Source organism: Pagrus pagrus (genome assembly GCF_965226575.1).
Source record: "Pagrus pagrus genome assembly, chromosome: 13".
Classification (NCBI taxonomy): domain Eukaryota; kingdom Metazoa; phylum Chordata; class Actinopteri; order Spariformes; family Sparidae; genus Pagrus; species Pagrus pagrus.
Window position 1 is genome coordinate 7640221 of NC_140197.1, and position 21588 is coordinate 7661808.

The following is a 21588-nucleotide window of genomic DNA, read 5'->3' on the forward strand; positions in this document are numbered from 1 at the left end:
GAAAGGGGGGATTTCTCTCCTCCTCTCTCCGTTTCTGTAGCTCGGTGTTTTCATTCGCATGACTTTTCATATGCTTGTATAGATTTGTTGTGTTACCACTGTATCTTTTCAGCCTTTTACAAATTATACATCTTGCTGTTGTTTCATTTTCAGCCTGAAAATACAGCCACACGGCGCTCTGAGTTATGTGATGGTACAACATCAAATCACAAGAGGGGGGAGGAGGAGCAGAGTGCGCTATGCGCTGTGACAGGAGCAGCACTTGAAAGCAGCGGCACTTACACAGACAGCCAGGTCACCTCTTTGATGAAACCGCAGCAGTGCATACAGGAGAGACACTGAAACTAAAGCATCAATCTCATTACACTGGTATCGATCAATATCAATATCAACGTTTGTATCGATATTATTGATATTTGGATCGATCCGCCCACCACTAGCATCCAAACAAACTGTGGAAAGCTGCAGGCAGTCACTGTACCTTGCTGTTGTTCACTAATAAATGGTTCCAGCATGTAACTCTCCCTAAAACTGATGATTTTATAAGTCTGTTAGTGTTCTGACTAAACAAATGAGATAACAGTGTGTTTAATAGTTAGCTTTAGTGGTGTTGGTAGACTGTATTTTTTTTATTCTTTGGAGAGAGCCAGGCTAGCTGTTTCCCCTGCAGCAGGTTTTTAGAAGCAGGGGCCCTGCTTCTAAAAACCTAGGCTAACCATGTCCTGAATCCAGGACAATTTTTCATCTCAAGGGAAACAAAATATTTTCCTACATGTTGAAAAGTTCTTTGCCTCAATTTAATGCCTGGTTTATGCAGAACAAAGAATTTGCTGTCCCAAATTGCCTCATTAAACATTCTTATGTTGACACAAGCTTCTTGATAGATAACTTGGCATATAAACCCCAAGCACATCATTGTGCTTAAACTTAGCAGTGCTCAACAAATCTGACTCAGTCCTCAAGCTTAATACATCCATTCAAAGCTGTGGTAGGTGAAGGGTTCGAGGGCGGGGCTGCAGACATCCTGAGCAAGGCAGGCCATCCTGTTGTCGTCACAGCTGTCCTCGGTGCCTGGTTTAATGTACACCCCGTCGGCAGAGTGGATGGACGGGTCCTCATTAAAATAGTTGTGTGGCCGCAGCAGGACTCCACCCCCGTTACCCACGGTTACTGTGTTGGGGATGTCCTCGGCATGGGGGATGTGGAGGAAGCCGGTGGTCACCCAGGCAACCAGATCCTGCAAGCACGTTATCATATACATCATGCACAGTACCTCAGCTAAGTTATGTCATTTCAAACTGACATGAGCGATTGTATCATTGGTCGTTTTACAAGCAGATTGTATCTCAACACACCTCGTCTTCCAATGCTCTCGTTGTCTTCAATGTACTTGCTGAAGTCGACAGCTGGATTCCAGATGTTGTTCCGACTGTACAGACTGCTGCTCATCTGCTCTAAGTCCTTATGCTTGGTGATGTTAACCTTATACCTGGAGACAGAGAGAAGAAGCTCAGATAGAGATAGCATTGGATCAGCAGCCGGGCCATGATTGAAGCGTGTGGCTCTTTGGGGATTGTAACCCGAGCATCAGACAACAACTCAACCCAATCATCAGAATACATGTTAACAATGTGTGTTTCTGCAAACCAAGGATTTGTTACACTTTATGTTTCTTTCTGTTTCAAATGAGAAATTAGAGTCACATATCACACCCTAATTTTAACATATATTACTGTTGTCACCAGTTCTTAGGATGACAAATAGCAATGTGACATCTTATTGTAATGGTAGGTGAAATCTCATGTCATGTTTTTATAATATGTGGTCCATGACAGCATATAAGTAGAAAATGACAGTGGTCCAACACTTAATCATGATCAAATTTAGGACACACATTCTGCCATCAGGCAGCGTACAGTATGTGTCTCCTGTCTCCAAAGGACTTTGAGACAAAATGTAAACATCGAAACACAAACACAGTCTGGCTCCAGGACTTCCATGTCCACAGGAGTTCTTGTCCTTTCATTCTTACCTTCAAATCATGCAACTTAACAAGTACTGACTGACTAGAATTATTTATAAAAAAATTACCCTAAGTTTAAATTGAGCATCCAGAAGGTCATATCCATAGATACCCTATAGAGCACAGCACATTTTTTCAAACACAGCTTTTACTCATTGAGAAAAGTGAGCTAGATTCTTTTGCAGGGATTTGCTGCATCCAGAGCTTTGTGCCACCCAGGACAATTGAGATTGGTTTAAGAATAACAATCAAGCCAGAGTGTTTTTCCTCCTTTATTAGAATGAGAACTGGTGCAGCCAGACCTCTCCCCAGTGCTCAAACACATAGCGTTGTGAGATTAATTCTCACCTGGCCCACGACATGGCCTTCTCCTCAGCTTGGCTCTCTGGTAGGTGATCCCCAGCGAAGCTGAACACCTGCAGCCTGTAGGAGCTCTGGTGACCCCATTTATTGACCTCTTTGCTGGCGATGTGGAGGTAGCGAGGGCTCTTAGTGTCGTAACGCAGTGCAGCTTCCTGCAGAAGCATCAGTAATATTAGTCCCACAAGATTAAAGAGTTACTTTGTTGACTGAAGCACTGGTGAGAAATTGTGAATGATTAATATACTTGGTCGTTTTTGCATCAAATAAAAGAGAAATGTCCCACACTTCAACCCATAAAGTGACATTACAAGACCAAACAAAATGTGGTAGCAAACACTGCATCCATATGTGAAAAAGTGTCTGTCATCCTTTCTGTCCTGCCGACTCTCTCATCATATTTCTGCCTGAAAAACAGCGTCAGATTATGTGATTCGATTCAGAGCAAAAAACTTAAATTCACGTCTTTGTCTCCTTCCACTGTTGTGTTGTTGTAGTTACTGTCTCTGGAAACTTGTATTGAAAAATCACCGTGACGATCAGCCCTCCTGACCAAGACTTTAGTGAACTTTTCCCCAGAAAACAGCATCCCTCTTCGCGAGTGAGAGCCAGACAGGGTCCACTATTTACTGATGGTGATTATGTAATTATGTAATTTTGAGCGAAATACATAACTTTCCCAGGATGTATGGTGGGTCAGGATCTCAATCACAACACATTATAACTGCATCTATATGATCATAAACAGTCTGCAGAGACATGTTTAGATTTATAGGTGGAAACTGGAGGATACACATTAAAAAAACACACAGATCTCTATGCCATGATGTGTACCATCACACCTCTTTTGGTTTTGGTTCAGTGTGAACAAACGAAGGTGGTGTAAAGGCGAGCCTTCATTGCGGCGATAATGCAGAGTCTCAGCGTGAAAAGGGGCTTGTGTCTGCCTGCTATCTGGTGCTGAGCAGGTAGTGTACAGAGAGTTTTTAGAGCTGAGAATGGTTGCCTGCCACTGCTTGAAACCAGGAGAATGAGACACCATGTTAGGAGATATGGTGGAGGGAAGCAGATATCCGCACACAGTGATAAATAACACATGAGTATTGTGAATGCAGACATCCAGGCAAGTTTCTGATTTCATGAACTTGCTGGGAAGCACAAAGTGGACGAGACACACACTGTGTGTAAAATCTGCCACAACAATTACAAACCACGTTTCACCCTGAGCTAAGTTCTGCAAACATTAAGAATACAGTGAGCCCAGCTTATCAGACATGTATTGAGGAAGTGTTGTTAACTTTGATGTCTAATTATGAGAGAAATGGGTGCAGCAGTCATGTTTTTGATGGTTGCATCATTCAGGAAGGCCCCTGTCTTAAAGCTGCTATGTGAAAACATTACTTTTGTAAATTAGAAGATTGTAATGCACTAACGTGATTGGTGGTGTCCCAGTTTAGTGTAGTGTTTTTTGTTGATTTGTGTGTGGATCTGCTTGTGTGTTTTTCCAGAGGTGCACTGTGTGTGTTTGCTACTTTAGCTTTTTGTCTTTGTGCTTCATGCACATTACATATGCTTTTGTCCTACCAGCTCTTTAAATATAAAATGCAAGTGAATATTTTTAAAAATGGGGAAAGAAAATGAAGGCAGACCTATTCTGTTTTAAGCTGCTTCTCCACCAGCTGAGGGATCATAGCATAGTGATCAGGCATCCACGGCAGCGACACATTAACATATTCCATGTCTTTGGTCTGGAAAACATTCTTCACCCTTGCAGGGGAAATAAATCATTCTTATTTTGGTTGTAGTTTTGGTCCCCTGCAGATTCATTTTAGGTGCTTGTTTTTTAAAAAAAAAAAAGTATTATTAATTTTTAAATGCATTTACAGCTATTGTCTACAATAAACCAAATGACCAATGACCAGGTTGATTTCAGTTCTATGGGTTAGAGAGTGTTTCAGAAACATTCATGAGACTGTAAAACTGATGGTGTAATGATAGCCAGATGTTTGCAAGTGTCGGTGTGCCTATTTGCTCTGGCATAATAAGAAATCTTATCTACCAACATGTGCAGGCTGTCTGTTTCAGACAATGCTATTATTCAGCCCTTGGTCATGTACCTTCCTCTGAGTCCTTAATAAAGTCATTATCTATCTACCTTACTGATCTCAATGCTTTGGTTTGACAGCTTCACTGTTTCAGTTTAAACTACGTAGTCTGAGAATTAGATGATGCTTATATAGGCATATTTTTTTGCAAATTTGTTCTCAAATTCATTTCATATCAATGCTCCATGGACACACAGCCAAATCAAATCAAATCACATCAAATTTTATTTGTATAGCCCAAATTCACAAATCACAGTTTGCCTCAGAGGGCTTTACAATCTGTACAGAGACGACACTCTGTCCTTCGACCCTCGATTCGAGTGAGGAAAAACTTGCCCCAAAAAAAAGCCCTTTTAACAGGGGAAAAAAAAAATGCGGAAGAAACCTCAGGAAGAGCCACAGAGGAGGGATCCCTCTCCCAGGACGGACAGACATGCAATATATGTCGCATGTACAGAGCAGATCAACGAGATCACAATGTATACAATTATAATGGATGGTTGACAGGAATGAAAGCACATAAAGAGGCATCACAGCAACAACAATGAATGCACATGGAAATGTGATTACTAGTGATAACAGTAGTAGTGGTTAACGGTAAGGATAGTATGTAGTAATGCATTACAATAATAGTAGTGGAACGTATGTAACAGAGATATGACTAATATTAGCGACAGTAGTGGTGGGTGTCAGGCAGGGCCATGGCAGTAGGCGCATCCATGATCAGGCAGGGTCATGGCAGTAGGCGCATCCACGATCAGGCAGGGCCATAGCAGTAGGCGCATCCACGATCCACGACCCGGGCGCGGCCAGGCTGCGTGACTGTAAAGCTGTTTGGAGACTGTTTGTTTTCCCAATTTCTTTTTTTTTTTTATCCATTGTGTTTTAGGTAACACTTAACCACAAGGGTACAAATTATATACGTGAACACTGCTAAACTGATTTAATGCAATAATAAATGTAGGATGTGTCATGAATTCCTGTTGCTCGTCATTAACACATGATCAAATCACTACAGAGTTACATACGAAAATTCACATCACATAATAAGTGAATAGATGTTCATTCACAGCTAGCTACATAATACATTAATTGATATGTGACCAAATGAGCAGGTTTAAAGTTACAGACTTAGAGCCTGTTCTCATAGAGATATGAAACTGCTTGTCAAATGCAAAACTGTACATAATAAAACATTAAAAATACATAAATACATACATGCACTTACATTAACAAAGTTTTATGTAACTGAACTCAATCTAGCTTTATGCATATCAAATAAAATATGAAGTGACTGTAAACTGAAGGAGCTCTGTGTAGTTTTGGAGAAGAAATCTAAACTCAGAATTTTTCCATAAGGTCCCAGAACACTGTTTGAAGCTTGAAAGGTGGCAGGGTCCGCCACATATAGACAAAGTAAAACAGTATAAATTGTGTTGTCCTTTAAGGTCAGTTTTTTTAGTCAGTTTGTTTATTTAGTTTGTTTATGCAGAAAAAAAATAATCAGCCAATAAACATCTTTCTCTGCTCATTAACATTTCTGCCCCAAAACTACAGAGTGCTCCTTTAAAGTCCTTAACTGATGATCTATTAAGAGATCTGAACTAAAGTCATAGTAACTTGATCATTATTCATAGTGAGCAACATGTGCCCTATCCCGGTGCTCGAGTCCAGAAACTTGGTGGTCATCATCCCCGGAGTCACCGACCCGTACACCGACATGGCCTCCTGCACGCTCAGCTCGTAGGCTATCCTCTCATCCGTGAAGCGCACATCGAAAACCCTCATGCCCGTGAAAGAGCTGAGCCCGAAGGCGAAGCTCCAGTCCAGGTACAGGACGTGGTTGTTCTTGACGCTGAAGCGCTTCCCCTCCGCGTAAAACAGCTGCGGGCCGATCTGCAGCTGCTTGTGTTCGGGTTTCAGAGAAGCATAGTTAGGCAGTTTCTTGTAAATTATTTTTTTAACAGAGCCCGAGTCATATTTCTCTTTGAGTTCTGCTACGGTCGCGAAGTATTGGCCGTTATAGAGCAGCCGCTCCACTCTCCAGTCGGACGCGTTGACGCTCTCGTGGTTAACCAGCACCTCAAAGCCCACCAGGTGGAGGTACATGCCGCTCACATCCTGAAGGAAAGACATCCAGGTCTTCCTGTCCCCGGATCGGACTCCGCGGGGCATCTGCTCGAACATTCGTCAGTTTGAAGAAGACCTTATCATCAAAAAACTTGGCAAGCAAAACGTACTCCCCGATGGTGACCGTGCGCGCATTGATAGGCAGTTCCATATTGTAACTCTCCTTGGTGACATCTTTTCTGTATGTCAGGGTTGGGAAGAGGTCCCACTACTACTCCTTAATGTGGCCTCGGGCGCCGTAGAAGACCACCTCCGTCGCCTCTCTAACCGGCTTGGCAGATTTCCCGTCCAAGTAAGCGAGGGCGTCCGCTTTCTTGGGCAGTGACAGGTCTATTAAAAGCAAGAAATTATCCGATGTCTTAGTGAACCGGTCGGTGGATACGTCCAAGTCCTTCTGCTTGACCATGTACTGCTGGACCTGCAAGTACTCTTCCTGGGTGAGGTCAGCGAACACGAGGCTGCGATCCTCGTGTTTGCCCCTCAGCGGGTGGACGCGCTGAGCTGAACATTTGGTCGCCCTGCTGGAGTGGAGACCTATCAGGACGATGTTGAGAATGATGGAGACGACGAAGAAGAGGATGAGCGCCCATTTCACTAGAGAGTTTATGGCGAGTGGATAGTGCCACGCAGGGGTGGACTGGGACAAAAATTCAGCCCTGGCATTTTCTGTCCAGACCAGCCCACTACATTATCAGCGGACACCACGTAGAAGTCGGTTACACCCCGCCTTTCCGAAACCCCACTGTTCCGAAAATAGACTTCCATTTTCGTAATGGTGTGGTTTCCCATTTTTTCTAAAGACCCCGCTATTCCGAAAAGGCTATGGGGGAACCCCTGAACCTAACCCTAACGGGAAGTAATTGGAACTTGAAAGTCGGATTTGAAACAGCGGTGTTTTGGAGTGAGGGTGTTTCGGAATGAAAAGACCGTCCCCGTAGAAGTCTCGCGGCGTCTTCTCTGACACATACTACAAAGGAGAGTCATATTCTTTGATAGCAGTTAACAATTAAAGCACGTAGCTATGAACTCAAGGACGAAAATTGACAGCTATAGCAATCAACCAATCAATCTTTATTCATTATAGTGTCAAATCACAACAGAAGTTATGTCATGACAAGGGGTGGGACGAGACTAATGGGAAGAACCCAAAACCAGACTCGGGGTGGGCGCTACCTCTACCAGTTGGGTGGAGGGGGGAGAAAGAGCGAGAGAGACAAAGAGACAGAGACAGGGCGATGAGGACAAACAGGGACAATAATAACAAACTAGACAATTTCCCGTCGGGAAATCGCCAGAGTGGGCTGTGCTCTAGGGCTGCACGATTAATCGTTAAAAAAAAATCGCGATCTCGATTCACACATACACGCGATGTCATTTCTACACGCGGCGATTCTGAAGCATTTTATATGTCGAGCTGCATCATAAACAAATGCTCCCATTTTCCTCCCGGATTTTTTCAAGCGCCCCCAAACGCAACACTGCCGCTGCCTCCTCCCTCAGCCTATGGTAAAGCGTCTTTACAACACGTGATTCAGTGGAGGAAGCCCGGCTGCAGTTGAGTGTTTGGAAAGAGTGAGTGAGAGTTAAAGCGGAGGAAAGTCTGCAGTAAGGAGGGTTGAATGGATGGCGACGAAAACCCAAGTGGTAGTGGCGAGAGTCACCCACCCACCCGAACCGACCTCGTTCCCAAAAAAGGTTCGCATTCGATGGTGTGGAAGTATTTTGGATTTAAGCCAGACGATGACAAACAGTGTGAGGTGCATTGTAAAGTGTGTTTTGCTGTCGTTGCAGCACCGCACGGCAACACCACAAATCTCTACAATCACCTTAAACGTCACCACAAAGTACAGCATGATGAAGCCGTACAAGGCAAGAAACAAACACAGATGTCAATAACCGGAACCTTGTACAATGCAACGCCATACCCATCAAACTCCAGTAGACATAAGGAGATCACAGCAGCTATCGCATACAGTATCACCTAGCCAAAGATATGGCCACAATAAACACTGTACAACATGAGGGATTTCGGAAGATGATAAACACTCTAGACCAACGGTACTCGATGCCCTCCCACAACTACTTTTCATACGTTGCGCTCCCTGACATGTACAATAAGCAGCGGGCAGTGGTCGAGGCAGAATTGCGGGAAATCGATCATTTTTCCGCTAAGTCTCATTTATGGTCCAGTCGGATCATGGAGCCGTATTTGAGCCTGACGGTTCATTTTATAGCACCTGATTTCACTCCTTTATAGTCACAACAACAAAAACAATAATGAACTGTATTGTATTTGTATCACCACAACAAAAATTATTGTAATAATAATAATAATAATTTTAAAAAGGCTAATAAGTTGATGAGGTATTAAGTCCATTTTTAAAAATTCCTTGTAGAGAATACAATGAAAGATTCAAGAGTTGAGCGTTCAGTTCTGAAGTGCTATGTTCAGGGCCATATGCTCTAAGTTCTAAGGAAATCAGACTGTTTGATGTGCATATGATGATAAGGGGAAGTTGTTATCAGCCGCATGTCTCAATTTTTTTTTTTTACTTTTGTAATGATAGAACTAGGCTACTACTATGCCTCTGCCAAAGCAATGTTTTTTTTGTTTTGTTACAGTTCATCAGTGCAAGAAACATTTTGTGAAAAAAAATCGTGCCAGAGAATCGTGATATCAATTCTAAGCAAAAAAATCGTGATTCACATTTTTTCCAGAATCGTGCAGCTCTACTGTGCTCTGTGCAAATTCGAACCCCACGTACGTTGATAGCTTTTAGATCTACATTATATTATATTATATCTAGGTTGAAAAGCTGAAAATAGGCTGAAAGACCTTAAAAAGCCGAACATTTTGATAGTTGAACGGTTTCTATAGCTGAATGTATGCTGAAGCAGTAGCAGGATGAAATTTGAAAATGTCCCCATAAGGATGAATGGGAAAACACCTCCCAAACTCCTGCAGTTTGAGAAAAAAGTCTAATGGTTATTGCTAAAATATGCATACATTGAGTAACAGGAGACATTGCTGAACCATGTGATGTCTTTTTTATTTCTGTAGAGTGAAAAATGAGGGAGCCAGAGCGAGAGACAAAACCGGTACCGTCTGCTCCACTCCAGAAATTTAGGCTCAAAGTTAACACTGCCGCTTATGGGAGAGACAGACAGACAGACACACACACACACACAGACATACAGATATACAGACACACACAGAGAGAGACAGATAGACAGAAAGACACACACACAGACACACACACACACACACACACACACACAGACAGACAGAACGGTTTCTGTAGCTGAACGTATGCAAAAGCAGTAGCAGGATGAAATTTGAAAATGTCCCCATAAGGAGTGTGTGTGTGTCTCTCTGTGTGTGTCTGTCTGTCTGTCGTGTGTCTGGTTATCTGTAGGTCTGTCTGTGTGAGTGTGTGTCTGTGTATGTCTCTCTGTCTGTCTCTGTCTGTGTGTCTGTGTGTCTGTCTGTCTGTCTGTGTGTCTGTCTCTCTCTGTGTGTGTGTGTGTGTGTGTGTCTCTGCAGGCCCAGTTGAGCTTGGTTGCCGCGGTGATGGTTGTCGTTAAGCACTAGCAACCACCTGTGACAGCTGATTTGAGAGTGACTTCTGCCTCAAATTTAGATCTCAAACTACTGCTATATCTTCAAAACCAAACATGATATCGGAAAATTTTCTTCACCATCAAGCCAGGGAGGCCTTAAAGAACACAGCCATTATTTTTTGTGGTCCTAGCTTCTGAAATGTGGTTATAGGAGCGAGTTAAAAACAGGGGCAGTTTGGAAAATCCTGGAAAATCCTCCTCCTGATTAACATTGGAGTAAATGGAGTAAATGGAGCTGGAGTTGAGAGCTACTCTTGTCGGTTGGAGGCAGATAAATCAAAAACCGTAAATCCTACCGATAAAATCACTCTTCTACTGTGTAATTTGTGGCTGGGGTCTTCAGAGAAAGAGAAAAGTTGTGAGAGATTTTCTGAGTCTCCCCCCACTCTGTCAGTTGGCTCTGCACGAACATTCCGCAATACACACCCATTATAAAGTCCTGAATTTTTCCAAAATCACTCGCCATCTTTCAAGGGTCAAGGTCAAAAACGAAACATCGTACGAAAAAAGTTCAAATACAACTCAGATAGACAAGACCCGTGCCTACGTTTTAAAGTTTGAATGGTGTTTCTAGGTGAAAGTAGGCCAGAGCAGGAGATGTTTGAAAAACGGCGAAGATTTGCGAGTTTTTTTTTTCCTCGTCCCATTCATTCTTATGGGAAATTTTTCACAGTTTTTCGAACTAACGATCTGGAGGAAATAAATAATAGCATTGCGAGTCCGATCGAGGCGCACGTTTTGATATATTTTTTGTTTGTGTGCGCTCAAAGCTGCGGGGCAAGATACAAACCGAAAAAAGGGCGGAAGAAGAATAATAAAGAGAGGCCCGGGGAATAACAATAGTGGGCTTGCGAGCACAGCCCACTATGGACACCTATAGCTTTGCTATAGAGGTGTCCATAGTGGGCTTGCGAGCACAGCCCACTAATAAAGAGAGGTCCGGGGAATAACAATAGTGGGCTTGCGAGCACAGCCCACTATGGACACCTATAGCTTTGCTATAGAGGTGTCCATAGTGGGCTTGCGAGCACAGCCCACTAAATATCCTGACAAATAATCTAAATAAAAACATATTACAGACAGTAGCAGCATTAGAGCTGGAACTCATTTGTATTAACGGTGACTCAGTCATTATGAAACCATAAGTACAGATTTGAAAAAAAAAATAAAAATCTATAGCTGTGTGAAAAAGTCTAAGAATTACAGGTCTGAATAGATATGCATTCTCATATACGTGTATGTGCACAAGTATGTATTGCCCTACTTCCTCGTCCGCAGCCAGCCAGCTCCACTCTCGTGACCTGCAAGAAACAGCAAACAGAACTTGTACTCAGCATCTGTGTACTGACAAGTATATGTAGCCAAGTAGCCTTTTTGTGACATTTGACATTTGAAAACTACAGTAAAGGTAACACATTCACACACAAATTAAAGTTACACACAAATTATACCTATTAAATGGTTATCACCTCAGTAAACAATAAATGAATTGAAAGATTACAATAAATTCAATGGTAAATACTGCAAATTAAACTTATTATTTCATATAGGTTTACTTGTATTTTGTGCTAAAATTCAAAGTATCTCAGCTTGATTCTGCATCTCCATTTACAGCTCATCAGTCCACGTGAGTGTTTACTGTTGCTATGGCAACAAGAGACCGCTGACGTTAGCATCTGTTAGCTAGCTTAGCTAAATCATCTGAACAATAATAACCCATAATATCACAATTCGGCATATTTGAACAAAATCAACCACAAGTACCAACAGTCACAGCCCTTCAACTCTGGGCTAATATGTTGTCACATGTTAGATTGTCAAAGTTAGAAAAATAACGGCTTCAATCCCTGAGGAGCTACGTTAGCATTAGCGGCAGCTGCATTCATCAGTATGCAGTTACACATTCAATGTAAAAACGTTGTTTACTTTGTTTTGGACATGTCTTAAAAATTAGCCTAGCCAGCCCCAGGCTAATGTTACTTACCATGTCTGCCTCCACTCGCTCATCATCATTAGGTCCTCCTCCCTCGTCTCCCGGCGCAGCAGCACCTGTGGCTGCTGGCGGGTTGGTATCACTGGGACACCGTCAACTTCGCACATTTAGAAGCCTCCACCTCCAGAGACTTCAACTTCCAATTATATGTGTCGATGCTGGTAACACACTGCTAGCCCTCTGTAGCCAATTGGCCGGCCCAATTGGAGGGAATTTAGAGAAGGAAAAAACAAAAAAAACAAAACATTGGGTCAACTACGGGGCGCCGATTGTAAAGTTGCGCCTGCTAAAATAAACAGCAACTTTTCCACACATTTAGCAAAAAAACACGTTTAAAAAACACATGTTAATTTTAAAATGATACTTTTGACCAAATTTACAGCAATATTTGTGAACTTTGTGATATTTACTTCTCTTGTAAAAATATAATGTCAATGTTAAATCTAAATACAAAATCTAAATCCAAATGTTAAATGTTAAATCTAAATCTAAATGTTAAATTTAAATGTTAAATATAAATATAAATGTTAAATGTTAAATCTAAATCTAAATGTTAAATCTAAATGCTAAATGTTAAATCTAAATGTCATGGTGAAACTAAATATTTAGCTAATATGCAAATTCACACTGCCTGTCACCGGAAGTACCAAAATAAAAGCTCATTGTCCCGAACAAGCGCTATCCGCGGTCTCCTCGGGTAGTCAGGCGAGTGATTGAGCTGCACTGTTAATCATGTCTCCTCACCGTGCTCTCATGTTGCCTGCCACCATGTCCAGCGACTTAGCTGGAAACATTGGTAGGGCCGTTTTGGCAGCAATACAGAGGTTCAGCAATGCGTCCGCAACGACAGCGACAGTAGCCCTTTTCACAGAGTCTCCGCATTATCGCCGCAGCGGCGGTTCGCCATTTCACTGTCGTCGTCGTCGTCGTCGTCGTTGTCGTTGTCGTTGTTCACACAGAGCCAAGCAGCTTGCTGTTTGGTGGGTCAGGATCTCAATCCCAACACATTATAACAGCATCTATATGATTATAAACAGTCAGCAGTACATGTTTAGATTGACAGGACTCCTGTTAATGGAGGACACCTGGGGAAACACGTCATCAACATGACGTGTACCTCTTTCGGAGCCGCAGCGCCGGCTTTCTGTGTGAATTACACAGCGGTTCGTCTTTATGCCAGCGCTGCTTGGCTCTGTGTGAACAACCAACAGCGGAGAATTAGCGAACCGCCGCTCCGGCGATAATGCGGCTTCTCTGCTTGAAAAGGGCTAGCACAGCTACAGCATACACCACAGTAGAGCCACTACAGCACTCGGTAGCTTTTATTTTGGTACTTCCGGTGACAGGCAGTGTGAATTTGCATATTAGCTAAATGTTTAGTTTCACCCGTGACATTTAGATTTAACATTTAGCATTTAGATTTAACGTTTAGATTTAGATTTAGATTTAACATTTAGATTTAACATTTAGATTTAGATTTAACATTTAGATTTAACATTTATATTTATATTTATATTTAACATTTATATTTAACATTTATTATATTTATATTTAACATTTAGATTTAACATTTATATTTATGTTTAACATTTAACATTTAGATTTAAATTTAACATTTATATTTAGATTTAACATTTAGATTTAACATTTAACATTTAGATTTAATATTTAACATTTAGATTTAACATTGACATTATATTTTTACAAGAGAAGTAAATATCACAAAGTTCACAAATATTGCTGTAAATCTGGTCAAAAGCAATATTAAAGGAGACATATTATGCTCATTTCTGCTTGTTGACATGGGTCCTTGATGTCTAAATGGACTGATAGTAACATGCTTTGGTCGAAAAAACCGAAGGATTGAGCACAGCAGGGTTGTTTACACACCAGTTTCACAGCCCTGCTCTCAGCGGCCGGATTCTGACTTTTTTTTCATTATGTTAATGAGCTACTGCGTGCGCCGCCCACTTCTTCCTGCCGACCGGAAGACGTGAGGACGGCATCGCGGGACCATGGCAACGAGCGACACACAGCAACTTTCAATAAAGTTGAGAGAAAAAAAAACGAAAACAAAAAAAAAACAACAACAACAACAACAACGAGCAATACACAGCGCGGCGCAGCTTTTCAGTGTCCGTGCCTGCAAATAACTGATAGTAGCACAGCAGACATGTAGCAGGTAGCCCCTGTCTCCGGCTCCAAAACAAAGTAGTGATTGCTTTACTGCAGATAACGTTTTGGTGCTCTCAGGTCTCTCATGCCAGCAGCTAACGCTACAGGCTGTAGCATTAGCTGTACCGTACAGCTAACGCTACGGCTAACGCTACACACGTATTACATGTATACCAACACACAGAAAAACGGTCAGAGGACAGTCTCCCAGAGCCATGACATCTGCCAAACTACAGCAGCTCCTCGGGCTGTCACACAGTCAGCAGTGCATTCAGACAAGACACTCTTCTAGAAGTTTGCTTACACACTGTCCTTTAGCACAACATGCTAATGAATGAACGTAGCTCACTAGCTGTGAATAACAGACCAGTTCATACCATTTCCTCTGCGTGTTCACCGCGGAACAGCAGCTAAACGTCCGCGAACAACTGACACACACAACTGAGACGATGTCACACCGTCTCCTCTGTTTGTTCACCGCCGAGCAGCAGCTCACTGTCCGCGAACAACTGAGACATTTCACCCCGTCTCCTCCCCATGTTCACGGCCGAGCAGTGGTTCACCGGCCGGTTAGAAGCGATAAAATTTCAATATCCTAATTCATTGTCTCAATTCACCGTCATGTTTTAAAAGAGTGCTGATATGACAAATAAACGTTTCGTATCATTAACATTATCGTGAATCCTACGGCCAGTAAGCCCAACGTTGATAACTTCACATGTAATGTTGGCTCAGCCTCATATTTACACCCACGGTTAGCATTAGCTCATGTGCTAAACGGCCAAAGTAACACAAACTACACTGTTTTTTTAAATACTTACAGTTCCATCACTGACAGCGGGTATGGATCCATCTTTGAAGGGACAATCTCGTTGCCAGTCCAGCGTTGTACTGACCCTGGCTGCTGAAACAGTCCGGCGTGAAGTGACCATAACGCTTCTGCTCACTGAAGCTGGGACCCTGATAAATAAAAAGTAGCCTCTTCGCTCTGATATCCTCTTTGGTAGGGAGGCGATGTAGCGAAACATGAGGATCCGTGCATCTGACGACAGAGCAGCAGTGCTTGGCTTTCGGGTTGTACATGGTAGCGGTCAGGCTGTCGCGTACAAGTTAGCGAGGGGAAAAAAATGGCGGATCCTCGTTCAGGTAGCTGGCGTAATGTGGGAGGAGATACGCAAAGAGTATGCAAATCACCCGGACTGTTACGTCACAATCCGGGTGAAATCCAAACGGCTCGTTTAGAGACTCAATTCCTGACTCTGCCAGGTACAAAATATTGACTTAGTTGTCAAAACTCATGCTTAGGGGGTGGGGAGGCACTCCGGATACGCAAATATACATACTAAAGCAAGGAAAAAGTCAGTTTTGCATAATATGTCCCCTTTAAAAAATTCACATACGTTTTTTTAATGGGGTTTGGTGCTAAATGTGTGGAAAAGTTGCTGTTTATTTTAGCATGCGCAACTTTACAATCGGCGGGCATCGTCCCAGTCCACCGCCGTACTCCGTCCTGGCTCCGCCACGCCGTCCGCTCTGCCCACTCGCACACCTGTCTTCTCTCTGCACGCCCGCACTCACTCCGTCCTCCCGACACTGTGGAGGGAGACAAGAAAAAGCAACCACCTGCCCGCACCAACCAATCACCGCCCTCCTCCCAGAGTGGACAGGTGTTTCTAATCTCCTGTCACAGCATGTGCAGCTACACATCTTAGAAGGGGAGGGAACCAACACACACACACACACACACACACACACTGTCCTACAGACTGACCCACACAACAGACACATGGTCGTCAAAAATAACAGCCAACTCAACATTAAGGTGAAAAGATGATATTTAAGTTTGGTTTGCAGGTCCCACATGTGTGTCACGCAGTGTGGGACTGGTCTTGGTCTTGACTTTGTCTCAACCCCTCAAAGACTCGGTCTTGTCTTGGCCTTGATAAATTATTGTCTCGGTCGTGACTTATTCTCAGTTTAGATGAACTGGTCTTGACCACAACACTGCTTGTTTGCATAAAACTCCAAGGATTGGTGCAAACAATGAGAAAACGCTTGGTAAAAAGAAGAGGAGGAGTTAGAACTTGGTATGACAACGATACGACAGCAACATTCAGCACAGTGTGATTCTTCAGTGTGGACTACACTGACACTGTTGTCAAATATGAACTATAATGTCCCCCGAAGATGCCCTCCCTGGTCATGTGTCAGACCTTCATCACATCATCATCGCACACTAATCAATACATATTATGTACAGGTCTCTGTCAGAGAAATAGCTTTCATTTCATGACCTATCCAACCTGAATAAGTTGAAATCTGACCTGGTAACAGGCATTAAGAAAAAATACAGATCACAGTCTGATCGGTGGGCAAGCACTACCTTTCACATTCCCCACCCAGATGCATCCTGCCGGTTCAGGGATTTGGGTCTCTGGTCATAAGCTCGACATGGTGACAGTAGAGTTCTCAACGGGTCGGGTCGGCCCGACAAACCCGACGGGACCCGCGGGTTCGGACCGGGTTCGGGTCGAAAATATAAGCAAGTGACTCGGGTCGGGTCGGACCTCGGGCTTAATTTTTTCCGCTCAGTGAAAAAAACAAAAAAACAAAACATTTATTAATCATCGCTGCTGTTCACCGTAAAGAAAGTCTGGCAGCTGTGTGCAACGTGCATCATGTTTGTATTGTTAAAAGGCGTGAACATTAAAGGTTGATTTGAATTCCCGTCTGCTGGTCATGATAGTACGTGTATGAGAAGAAAAAAAAGGTGTGGGGGGGGTGATCGGCGTCGTCGGGCCGCGGGCCGGGTTCGGGCAGATAATTCATGTTGATGTGTCGGGTTACATCGGGTCCGGGCTTTAAAAGCCACGGGCCGGGTCGGGTCGGGTTGTAATTTTCAGGCCCGTTGAGAACTCTAGGTGACAGGCATTAGGAAAATAATAATTATTATTAATTTTTTTTTTTTACCTTTATTTATTCAGGGAGGGATCACTGGGAGTGATGCTCTCTTTTTCAGGAACGCCCTGATCACATTCATACCTGGGAAGCTGCTCAGTCTTGCCCACAGATCACAGTCTGATCTGTGGGCAAGCACTGCCTTTCTCATTCCCCGCCCAGATGTATCCTGCTGGTCCGGGGATTTGGGCCTCTGGTCACAAGCTTGCGTCTTAAGGTTATTAAGACCGACATATTTGCTTATGGAGGTCATATGTGTAGAGGAATAAGTATATAGGCTGAGACTGTTTCATAAAAAGTTAAAAGCTCCTTGGAGTGCTGTAGTTTTATTAATCGTCTTTCAAACTCACCAGAATAATTTTCACAGTTCAGCTAGTATTATCAGTATTGCATATTTTATAATGTATACACACGTGTTTAATGTGAACTTATTGTACAGTAAACATTTAATCGATTCATGTTGAATCCATCATGTCATGGATTTTGTAATGTTCTATAGGAGTGTGTGTATTAAATCAGGTCTTGTGTCGCGGTAATTTGTTGTGAACGGAGGACCAAACATGGGAGAGAGTTGTTGTTCCTTTATTCAACACTTGCAAGTGGGCGCTTCAACCATCAACATGTAATGCTTCTGGCTAAAGGCGCAAAAACATCCTCTTGTGGGTTTTCTTATATACATGCACACAACCCAACTTACACCCACATCTGGAGTCTATACATCAACACACTTGACAATTATTACCTTTTGGGACTCAAAGCCAAGGATGAGACAAGGAGAGGTTGGTGCTGGTAATGGTGTCACTACTAACAGAATGGATGTCACTGTTACCATCCATTAAATAATAAGTAGCACATTCGGCACTGGAATAATTGATCAGTTAATCAAGAGTGAAAAAATGTGATAATCCTTGTTTTAAAGGTCAAGTGTATAGGACTTCAGTCAGGACCACTTTGTCAAAATAATCTTTATTTACTTGCACAAGTTTCATTTGGCGGTATGGTACTGTTCTGGCACTACCTGCTCTTCCACGCGCTTGCGTAGAAAGCCTGAGGCAGGAAGAGCACACCTTCCTGCCCTTCATGAGCCATCATGAACGGCATTAACAGGGAGCGCAGCAGCAAAGAAAAACCCAGACAGAGCAGAGCAACCAACAAGATTCAATGGTAAGATTCATAACAGATGACAGGAGGTGCTGGGGTGGAGGTGGGTTGCAAAAAGCCAGCAGAGGAAACAGCAAGTGAGGTCGGGCTAGAGCAGTTTAAATAGTGCGCTCTGAATGCAATTTCCCAATAGGAAGTGGGCACGGGGAGTCAGCTGAGCCATCAGCTGATCTGCTCCGTATTGACAGCTACGCTGTTGATGCTGATTTAGAGCTTGACGTCGTGGCCTGCCAGAACAAACGCTACGCTTGATTTTGTGATATCTAGTGGTGTGGTTGCAGATTGCAACCAACTGAACACCCCTGATCTTACCCTCCCTTACTGTGGCTGCTAAAATCACAAATAACATGAAAGGCCTTCTCCTGAGCCAGTGTTTGGTTTGTCCATTCTGGGCTACTATAGAAACATGGTGGTGCAACATGGCAGACTCTGCTGGAGAGGACCTGCCCCCACCATAGATATAAAAGGCTCATTCTAAGACAACAAGAACACAACGATTCTTAGTTTCAGATGATTATACACGAATGAAAACTAATGATTTTTAATATCATATTCCATTTCTGCCAAATTCACCTACATTTCCAAACAAAATGAAGCTAGCTCTGGGTCAAAACTTAAAAACTCTTTGTCAGTGTGTAAAGGCATTCTTTTACCTTTCGTGTGCAGGTGAAGCAGTGGATAAACGGAGCTGCTCTCCACGTCCACACCTTCCTCCACTGGAAGCTTTTGACCAACCCATCATCTGGAGAAGTCTTAAGTCTATATTACCTGCAACGTGTTGACCCTCTTCTCATGATCTACAGAGAGTATCTGCACAAAATGGTACTGCTTTCCTCTTACAACAGCTAGGTGAAAATGATTCTATTGCAGTTTGCTGTGCAGAGATCTACTTCCCACTAGACAAGCGCACAGTTGCAAACACCATTAGATAACCTCTCACAGGAAACATTCATTTCCCCCAAAAGACCACCAGAGGTCAGCAGCCTACTGCCTATAATTATAAGCATTAACCTGTCTTTTTACAATAGTCCATCCTCAGGTATCATATCCATTGATGTATAAATGGACAATGTGGAAAAATATTTCAGTACAATGAAATATAATTCAGCAGCACCACAAAGTACATCCTCCAAAATGAGCATGAAAAGAATCAGTTTGAACAATAAGTGAACATTAGCATTTTCATAATGGTTGATTTATCACAGGACTGTTGTATTAGACTGCATTAGTTTTAGGTGTACCTGACAACAACATCAAAATTTACATTAATATTTCACCTAAAAGTGCAATTTGTAAGAACCGGCCACCTGTCAAATTCATTCTCTAAGGTAACTGCTGACTGTATGCTGGTAGCCACCTGTAGCTGACGTTAGCTAATAAGCTCAGTCAAACGTGCAGCTACCGGTCCTGTTAGCTGACTCTGCCTGGGACTGGGAGTGCAGACCACCAGGGGAGTGTTGGTGGTGTTTACTATTGGACTTGAGGCTGGCTATTATGCTTTCTTCAATAGAAACTGTATCTCTGCAACACAATACATAGACGTTTTCAGTATATTGAAATGGTTATTTCTTCACATTCTGTTGACAATTTCAGTTGTTTTTTTGTTTAAATGTTTTAAACCAAAATTCTTAGGTGTTTTACCTTGAAGGTTTGTTTGAAGATCTGCAGAATACTTCCAGTTGATTTCATACTTCTGACCATGGAAATAAAACTTGTGCAGCAGCCCATAATTCCTCCCTCTGCCAACAGGTGAAAGTGTTTCCGGCCCTGCTGATAGTGGAGCCTCTGAGAAACGTGAGCCATGGGGTTCACTATAAGGTCTGCGAGCGTAGAGACATCCAGCGGACTCTGGTGGAGTGCTTCTTGTCAGACCAGGACCTGCAGAGGGGGAAAGACTTCTTCCTGAGCTCCCACAAGCACCAAGATGCTCTGATAGCACAGCAAGGACACTTTGAGCTGGTTTGAGTACAGTTAAGACTGACTGGCTATTATTGATGATCCGGCCCCAAAACTTAAGATTAATGTTGTAATATCATAACTGGTTACTCGTAGATATGTTGGCCTTGCCACCGAGATGGTGGAGCTCACACTCCTTTTGGCCACAGGGGCCACCAGAATCAAAAACAAAAAATTAAAGTTCCCTGTAGCTGATTTAACAGGGTAAGACTCCCTAACCAGCTAAAAATAGTCACAGAAAATAATGTAAATAATGTGGCAGCAACCCCCCTTTGATTTAATTAGAATGGACACATAAAAGCTATTGTAATCATCAGAAATAAACAAAGATATAAATGAAACCCCTCTGCCGAAACAACAGTTGTCCTATCAAAGCTTAGCAGCCATATCTAGGCAGGGCAGGCCTGTCATGCTTTGGATTTCTTTACTCAATGAAGCAGTGTGCACAGGCTGTCAGGTGGTATTCTTTATAAAAGAGTTTAGTTTACAGTGGTTTGTTTTTGTAGGCTACCCTCTCTGTGTTTATCTGCTCTTATAAGCTGCAAATTGACTAACTGAGCATGACATGGTTTCTGCTGCTACTGTATGAGATTGAGGCTAACGTTAGTTACTCTTTCATGATTTATTGAACTTACACAACCCCAGCAGTTTTCTGAGACAGTGTTACGTTCAATAAACACCTTGGTTAGTCCACATCCTAAAAACCTCTATTCTTGTACATTACAATGCAAACACAGACGCACAAATACAACTTTTCTTGCTTGTCCAAGTTTGTAAGTGAAGCAGCCAGTTTGTTTTTAAAGAGCTGCTGTTGATTTGTTTTGTGTCTTCTACATCAATCACCAGGCGAGGCATCCCTTCTGCCTGAGACATGCAGCTTTAACTTCAGTGTTTTAACAACATGTTAAATGTCTCTTATTTCAAAATGAGTCAGCTGTCTGTAAAGCTAAGAGGCTAAGAGGTTTAAAGGACCTTAAAGGGTGCTCTGCATGTAAAATTATATTGTGAATGACCTCAACCAAACAATTTCTGCCACTGTAACAATCTTCACTGTCAGTACACTTTCTCATCTTCTCTCTCACCATCCTTCTCTCTTCCCTTTAGCA

General features: G+C 42.7%; 1 pseudogene across 1 annotated transcript; it reads right to left on the minus strand.

Moving 5' to 3' along the window:
- Positions 1 to 775: 775 nt before the first annotated feature.
- LOC311268453 (primary amine oxidase, liver isozyme-like) lies at positions 776 to 12339 on the minus strand (annotated as a pseudogene). Its single transcript has 6 exons — positions 12224 to 12339; positions 6140 to 7301; positions 4033 to 4150; positions 2372 to 2538; positions 1356 to 1489; positions 776 to 1237 (listed from the first exon to the last, which is right to left on the minus strand). The product of its transcript is annotated as a primary amine oxidase, liver isozyme-like (transcript).
- Positions 12340 to 21588: the final 9249 nt, after the last annotated feature.